The following is a 9,429-nucleotide window of genomic DNA, read 5'->3' on the forward strand; positions in this document are numbered from 1 at the left end:
GCTGCATTTACACCACATGGTTCAAGTGACTCAATTCAGATTTTTCTCTCCCATGTGGCACAGATCAGATATGACCTACTGTATGTACATGTAAGCAGGAAACAATCACATGAATTCCGATTTACACAAATCAGATTCAGGCCTTGTTCATATGTGGAAATTTATCCGATATGATTCGGATCCGTGCCCTCGTGTCTGCAGTGTAAGCAGGTAGATCGGATTTTTACCTGCCAATGACTGTAGCGAATGACGTCAAACTGACGCTTTCATTTCAGAACAGACTTCAGCAGTCGCAAACCTTAAATCTCTTACATGAGGACTAAAAAGCTTTTATATTGTCATAAAGCACATATATTTAAGCATGTTAATGAGAAAAAAAAAGAGAGAGAGAGAGAGAGAGAGAGTGAGAGAGCGAGCAATATCCGCCATTAATATCCAAAATAAAGTAATATAAAACTATTGCATACATCATGTGCATTAATCACGGACATCATGGACATGACATTAAAATGCCTACTGGTTAAAAAAGGCCTAGATTAAAAGAAGATGGCCAAATGAGAATTTTTCTGTCATAACTGTAAAAATAACAGTTTTTTAAATGAAACCCTGTGAAAAGATTAAATACAGGAACGGAGAAAAGAGCGCTCTTTTATTATCAGCTGTCAGTCCTTTTTTCCTGGTCACTGCGCCTTTGTCATGTGCAGTGTAAATGCAGTCAATCGGATAGGAGTAACCTTTAAAAGATGATGTAAGCAGGTCAGCAAAAAAAAAAACATCGGATACAGTCACAAAATCAGAATTGACCATCATCAAGATATGTAGTGTAAAGGCAGCCTAAAATATATTAGGTTTAACTGAAGTGTAATTTAATTCAAATATTGTATACATTTATTTATACAAATAAAACATACAAACATACAAATAATGAATCTTCTTTTTCTCTCAGCTGTTTCCATGTCATTATAGTTTAATCAGACAGACAGACCCCCCCTATGGAAGATGATGTAATCGCATCCCACGTCCACGGTGGATCAGTGACAGTACTTTTTGAATGTGTGTGTATGTGTGTGCATCATGCATCACACACCAAGATTAATTGTGATTGGATAATCACCGAAACACGTCCCTCAATCACATTCTCGTCTCGTTTTTATTAGTCAACGAAAATGTCAGTGTATTTTTATTATAGTTGTCGTCATCATCACTTAATTTTCATTCAGTGTTACTCGGTAGAAACTTGTTCGTCACAAAAATGATGACAACAATTTTTCGTCAACGAAATTAACTGTTACAGAGAAGTCCAGCTTTAAATAGGAAAATTTTCAAAACATCTTTTTAATTTTTTGAGTGATATGCTAATGGTCTAATACGATTCAATGATTTATGCTAAGCTAAGCTAAGCTAAAATGGCTCTTGTCAGATTTAAGATTGCCTGGATGGATTAAAAATGGTAAAACTCAACTGTTTAACTCTAGATGACTTGTAAAATGAGCCCATTTGCAAAACAAAAAGTGGAGTGTTCCTTTAAAGGTAAAAGAGCCTGTTATAAACAGTCATTCTGACTACACTTGATGCAATGCCAGCTAAAACTCTCAAACTGTAAACGTGTTATGTTCCTTAGTACTCAAGAGTGCTTGTGCTACTTTTGACAGGAAGGACATTGGATTTGTTTTTCTTGTGCGTTGAGTGTAGATGGTGCTACCGTATCATAGTGTGCCAGTCAAATCTTTAGTGATTATTGGCTAATGTGTATGTATGTTTATTTTTTTTTTATGAAGATTATGGAAGATTCAAGAGATCAAGGTCCGACATTGCAATTCAAAATAGCAACAAAAAAATAATATCACAAAATACAAGAAACTGTTAATAAACAAGTTCTTTACAGTGTGTAAATGTTAAAAAAGCATCACACACTTACCCAGAGACAGTGGAATGAAGCATTAGCCTTTTAGTTGTTTTCTTAGTGTCTGCGATCTGTAAGCCAGCAGGATTTCTTGGAAAGACATTTTCGGCTTGCATCAAGAAACAATTTTTATATAAAGAGGATAAATGTGATCAGAAGCCGTCTCTTTTTTTATACTAAGATCATCATTCAGGTAGACATTAAAGCAGGGGTGTCCAACCTCAGTCCTGGAGGGCCGGTGTGCTGCATAGTTTAGCTCCAACTTCCTTCAACACATTTCTAGTGTACCTAGAAAGAGCTTGATTAGCTGGTTCAGGTGTGTTTAATTGGGATTGGAACTAAAATATGCAGGACACCGGCCCTCCAGGATCGAGTCTGGACACCCCTGTATTAGAGCTTAGTAGCTAGCTCAGAGATATTGTGAAAGCAATCTTTAAAGAGCCCATATTATGGGTTTTTGAAAATGCCCTTCCATGTAGTGTGTAACACAGCTCTAAGTGAAGTGAAATATCCAGCTAAGGCTTAAATCTGTAAGTGTACAGTGTTTAAAATTATTGATTCATCTAAAAAAGAGTCGACTCATAGTGCTTCAAACGAGTCGTCTTGATAACGAGTCATTAGGTGTTTCGCGATGACGCAGCTACGAAACACAAGTAGTTGGGCGCGCAAACCCGGGAGATTTGAAACCTGCGGCCCCGCCCACTAACAGAAAAAAAAAGTCTCACACACACACAGAGACACAGAGACACACAGACACAGGTCGAATGAAGTCACGCTGTGCAGATGGATATTATGGACAGTCTAATCAAAGATGAAACATCAGCAATATAGCCCAGCCTTGAGCAGTTCTGAGTGCTTCTGAAAACTATATGCTTTCAAAGAAGACTTCATCAGTTTGTTAAAGGAAGGATCAGTGAAGACTGTCAGAACATGGATCAGTGCATCATGGATCAGTTTCTACTCCCATTTCACCAGTGTAAGTAAGTGCGATTAAAATTATTGCCTCGTTTACTCTAGCTTGCAAATTATGTATTTAGTTGTGCTTTGTTACTTGTAACTGCGTGTGCTGTATCAGGTTAACTCTTTATATTCTCATATCGCGTGTAAAGCCACGTTGAAAACGCGACGCGTGCCGCTTTGATTACGGATCGTCAGCTGTTTACACACATGCAACGGACAAGTTTCAAAATATTTCAGCTCAATATTATTGTCTCCTCGTGTGTGTAACGCACGGGTATTCGCGGATATAACTGAGCGCCGCTCCTCTATGGACGCGCCGGCCCTGTGTGTGTGTGTGTCTGTCTCCTCGTGTGTGTAACGCACGGGTATTCGCGGATATAACTGAGCGCCGCTCCTCTATGGACGCGCCGGCCCTGTGTGTGTGTGTGTCTGTCTCCTCGTGTGTGTAACGCACGGGTATTCGCGGATATAACTGAGCGCCGCTCCTCTATGGACGCGCCGGCCCTGTGTGTGTGTAACGCACGGGTATTCGGGGATATAACTGAGCGCCGCTCCTCTAAGGACGTGCCGGCCCTCTGTGTGTGTGTGTCTCCTCGTGTGTGTAACGCACGGGTATTCGCGTATATAACTGAGCACCACGCCCTCTCTATTCAGCCGGTCCTCCATGGACGCGCAGGCCCTGTGTGTGTGTGTGTGTGTGTGAAAAGAGCAAGAAGACTGTGACAGCCTAGATCTCCTCGCCAGTTCTTGGACTTTTTGCTCAATAAAATAGTTAGTCGTCAGTATTTTCTAGTCCATCGTCTGTGTTTACATTCACCCACTGGCAGCCAAAATCCACTATGAAGCGCGTGTGCACTGTGACTACTTTTATATTGTAGATTAGCAGCTGGGCATTTCACTCTGTCTCACGCTGAAGCCTTGTCTGTGTCGACCAATCGCAGCAGGCTGTCATCGGTCCAATCAGCGCAGATTAGCTTCGCGCTGAGGAGGGGTTTGGGAACAAATGAATCACTGAACGATTCATATGGGAGTCGCTGGAATAATTAGGTAAAAATAAATGCATATTATAAGACCATCAAAGTGTTTTTTGACCTTGCATGCATATTAGACTGTTGTTGGAGACCCTTACAACCTAAATATGACCCTATTTCATGTATAATATGGGCTCTTTAAAATAAATGGCAAAATAAAAAGTTTCCAAGCACTTAGATTCCACTTCAACATGACTGGAAATATTGCCGTTGAGTGTTTTTTTATTAGTTCTTTTGTGTGTATATATATATTATTTAGCAGACAATCGTGTGGTGGTTAATTTACATAATAGCCATCATTATATTCTGTTAAACCAGTAATGCTTTTCCTTCATAGCATGCTTTGTATTGCCTTTTCAAGCCTGCTTTTTTCCTTTAAGGTTACACTTTTGTAAGTATTAAATGTGAATGCATTAGGCTGTTGAATCTTTATGTCATGTTGTATCAGACAGATCTGGTTGTGCTCCAGGAACATTCGCATCTATTGTTCCATGGCCTTCATACCTCTCTGAGTGAAACATCTGTTCACTCCATTCTGTATTTCTCTTGCTCGTGATATATTAGCATTTCTATTTCCATCTGGACATTCTCTCATGTCATTCCCACCTCCTTCACCTGTATAATACATTAGAGGCTCTATTTTCAGCGCCAATTCATCAGCGCTCTCCAGATCCTGTGATCTGCTGAATATTTTAGCTATGCATTTTTATCTGTTTCAAAAGGTCATCAACATTACATCTACATTTTTGGCAGGTGTTTTCTTTAGCGTCGTAAATAAAATAAAAAAGGAGTGAGCAATATATCAGCGGCTAAAATGTTTTTATGGACTTCCCAAATCAAATAGTTTCCATGTTTGTTCATCTAAAGTTATATAATTGTTAATAATGGTTTATTTATTACACATGATAGCTGGTGCAGTATGATAAAGTCCTGGTCAACAACATTTTCTTTTTTGATATGACATGCACCTAGTTTTAATGTCGGCCCATCTTGCGCTTATATTTTGGGTTTATACATTCCTCAGTGTACTCTTCGGTTTGTCCAGAATAGACTTTTACTTTATAGTTGTACCATTTCTACAATTTTATTACTGTGTTTGGTATCAGTTTTGTATTTTTTTCCCCATAAATGTAAAGAAAAGACGTTCACAGTGACTGGAAAGCTCATGAATAGTCAGCAAAGCAGGTGCTTATCATGCTTATAACTGGTCATTTGATTATATGGTCACTTCATTTACATTGACTACAGTATTTTTTAATCATAAAAGTTTAAATGTCTTGTAATAACCCGTGCACTTCAGGGTTTTACCAATAAGTATTTCAGTGAGTGCCCTAATAATGGTTAGTTCACCAACATTTTTTAATTCTGTTAGTAATTACGCACCCTCATTTCATTCCAAACCCCTGAGACCCTTCGTTCATCATCATTTTTCAAACAAATAAGATATTTTAGATCAAATTTGAGAGCTCCCTCATCCTCCATAGCGGTTGTGAGACAGTCGAATTCTAAGAAAGGAACCAAAAACATTCTCAGAATATCCCATGTGGCTTTATGCTTTTACGCATCAAAAACTGTAAAACGATTTTGTCGTCCCATCAGATAATCGTGCACATTTACTAAAGGCAACACGACGCTTGCAGATTGCACTGCTGACTCTAATGGCAATCAATCGTATTTTCCTTAGTAAACGCACACCCGATCAAGCTGACGCGAGAGAACATATGTCTTATTTGCAGTTTTTTTTTTTTTTTTTTTGCAAATATTGTGTATTTGAAGCTTCATATTATGACAGTTGAACCAATCATGGAACATTCTGACAATGCTTTTGGATCCTTTTCTGGGCACTGAACATGTATGTGTCATGCGTGGAGTTAACCTAACCCTTATGTGCTGTTGGGGATGTTTTCATCCACTCTTTTGTGTCTTAATTTGGCCATAACTTTTTCTGTGTTTCAGCTAGCTGAATGATTTTTGGTGACAAATCTTATTTTTACATGTATTTTGAGAAAATGCTTTGGATTTTTAAAAGAACTCAACGATACACTCTGGGCAAATTTACTATGCTTTTTTTTTTTTTTTGTTATGTTCAGGATGAAACATCCACTGAATTAAACTGCATTAAGAATGCATCAGATCAGTATTTTATTATTTTTTTTAAGTTTTTTGCCTAAGTCTGTTAATCAACCTCAGTCCCGATCAAAACTACTAAATTGCTTAGAAAATTACAGGGTTTTATCTCTTTAATAGGCAAATTCATAAATAATGTCACTGATTTGGTGAATAAAACAACCACACACACACACACACACACACAAAATGACGTGTTTTCAATATAAAAAGTAATTGTGTACTGGATTATTTTTTTTACCTTTTATCAAAGTCTTGGACATGTGGAACAACATTGCCTTTGATGCATTGTTTTTGATTAATTACATTTTTTTCTCCCTAATTTACTGTTGGTGGCTATTTTTGCCCCATTGACTTCCATTATAACCACATTTTATTAATTACAAAACATTGACACCGGTTAGGAAGAGGTAAAACTTGTCATTTTTACTGTTAATCATCAGTTGGCACTATTACACCTTTAGATTAGCCTGTGCAAAAAAAAAGCTTAGTTTTGGATTTTATATGGAGTATAACAGCAAATTAAAGTGTGTGTGTATGTGTGTCTGAGTGTGTGAGAGTGACCTTTACCTTGATGTGCCAAAATATGCATCTCAGCTCTCAGAACTACGTGGAGTGAATAAAAACAAAGACTGTGTATTTATGCACCATCAAACGTGGTTAAAATGGAAGTCAATGGGACAAAAACAGCCACCAACAGTAAATTAGGGAGAAAAAATATAAACCTAACAATTCATCAAAGCCAATATTGTTACTAATTGTTAACATCCAAGACTGTGATCAAAGGTTAAAAAAAATCCAGTTCACAATTACTTTTTATATTGAAAATACATTTTTTTTCACAAAATAAGTGATTTCATTTGGGAACTTGGCAATTAAAGTTAAAATCCTGTAATTTTCAAAAGCATTTAGTAGTTTTGATAAGGACTGAGGTTTATCAACAGATTTATGCAAAAAAATAAATGTATCTGATGTACTTTACAGCAGATGTTTTCATCCCTAACATAAAAAAGGCTAGTAAATTTGAAAAGTTCAGAAGGGTTAAAAGTCGCCCGAGTTGAGCTAGCAATTCGAGTTAAGCTAGTTACATTATACCAAAACAAGCATCAACGGTTACACAATACAAGCAGTGACTAATTTCCTCTAGTCCAAAAGGACAACAAATGAATGACATTTCTTGTAAATCAGTCACCTGTTATCAAGAAAAACGTTTGTACTGTTGTTTTTTGCTTTTGTGTTGACTGTTTAATCCTTTTATGTCATGAGAATCGTTTTGTATATACATATACATAATACTTCTGTAGTCCCTTTGTTTCATTTCATTCCATTCTCTTATTGTGATGTAAAATATAATAAAAGTTTTCTGATTTCACAGTAAAAACCGATTGTACCTCATACTTACCACTAGAGGAGCAAATACACATTAACAGGTGACATCTTATCCTATAATGCCGTTTACTGCTGATCTCAGTTCATTTTATTCCACTAGCTTTATTAAAGTCAAATTGAGCTTACTGAAGCACAGTTCTCTAATGTGCCTATATATGCGTATTGCTAAATCCAACACAGCTTTAATAGATGTTTAATGGACCATCACACAGTTGAAGCTAAAAATACACCACGATCGTGCAAAGAAAAAGTGAGAGAGAGAAGAAAAACATTCTCCAAACTGGATGTTTATTGAATGTCTTCAGGTCCTTTTTTCCCCCCAGTATATTGGCCTACTTGATCCTCATCATCTGTCAATGAAAAAAAGAAAAACTCCTAAAAGCAGTAAAACTCTTTAGAAATATTCCATGCATAGTTTTGTGCTGAATATGGCACTTGTGCCTCTAAGTTATATTTCTCGTTCGGGTTTTCTACACAGCACCTTCCATATCCAGGATTGCTGCAAAGTCTATACATTCTGTTTCAACCTAATGTACAGTTATGAGTCAATACATCAACTACCTGAAAATGTGTCAAGGAAACATGCCACATATTTCTGTTCTGCAGTTTGACTGGTTAAATGAATGTCCCAGCAGCTGAAGTCTATGTGTTTCTGGCAGTGATGCTGCTTCAGGAAACAATGTAAGCGTTGAAAAATACTGAGATGCGGTTTGGTTGTCCTGTAATGTAAAGCGACTTTCCAATTGAATCCCACAATTCCACATCGTCTGCTGTTGATATGTTGAGAGTGACGGGCTGTGATTTCATCTTTGTGCTCAGAATATCATCATCGTTTTAATCACTACACAGACTCTAAGCGAAATTAGACGCTCACATTCTACATTGAGTTTACAATACCATACATTAAAGCAAAGACAAACATAGATGATGGGTTCTAACGTAGAGTAGTATCATGTGCTTATGGAAAGCCGTTTCCACAGGGGGAAAAAAGTGCATGCTTTAAAAAATGATAACTGTGACAAAGTGGAAATAATGAGATATGAAGTTTTAATTATGAGACAAATAGAGAGATTATAAAAGTTGTAATTATCAAGTAAATAGTCAAAATGTTGAGACAATAGGCATGGGATGATAACCGTTTTCAAGGTATACTGTGGTTTGGAAAAGTCAAGGTTTTAAAACCGCCAAAATTTTCTGCTGTACCATTCCTAAGGTATGTGTAAGATTTTTCTATTTACATTTTTCATTTTTGTTTTTAGGACAACAGGATCTCCAGCGGAAAAGACGCTGTTTTAAATTGTTAAGACATCTGTGTTTTTGAAACTAATGAAGACAGCAGAAGTCAATGATTCATTTTCATTATTTAGCCTGACGTGTTTACTGCTCCAAAATATTTCAAATGTTTCTCCAAATAAAATATATTGTGTTCAGAAGGGAAAAAGTGTATATTTTAGAGCAGTGATCACAATACTGTGAAACCGTGATATTTTTACCCAAGGTTATTATACCTTCAGAATCTTTTACCTGCCCATGTCTATGAGACAAGTCAATTTTTTTTTGTCTAAATGTGAGACAAAATGTTGAAATTAAAGGCTCAAATACTCACGATTATAAATGTATAAATTCATATGGATAAATTATGAGACACAATTAGGTAATTAATAGATACAAAGTCATAATTATGAAATAAAAAGCCACTGGCTTGCTTGGTTTGGGACAACGCTGCGCATTGATGGATTTGCTCTTCAGTGTTTAGACTTCCAGCAGTGAAATTTAAACTACACTGAACAGAACTAACTTAAACTTCAACTGTGAAAACAGGACTGACACAGTTTCAATTTATCAAAACTACTATGTTAAGCTGCTTTGACACAATCTACATTGTAAAAGTGCTATAGAAATAAACATGAATTTAATTGAATATTAAAATTAAATTATTAATTAATTGTTATAAAAAATAAATGCTAATAATAATAATAATTAGCAAATATTTGAGACAAAATTCATGGAACTGAGATA

Source organism: Danio aesculapii, chromosome 20 (assembly GCF_903798145.1).
Source record: "Danio aesculapii chromosome 20, fDanAes4.1, whole genome shotgun sequence".
NCBI lineage: Eukaryota > Metazoa > Chordata > Actinopteri > Cypriniformes > Danionidae > Danio > Danio aesculapii.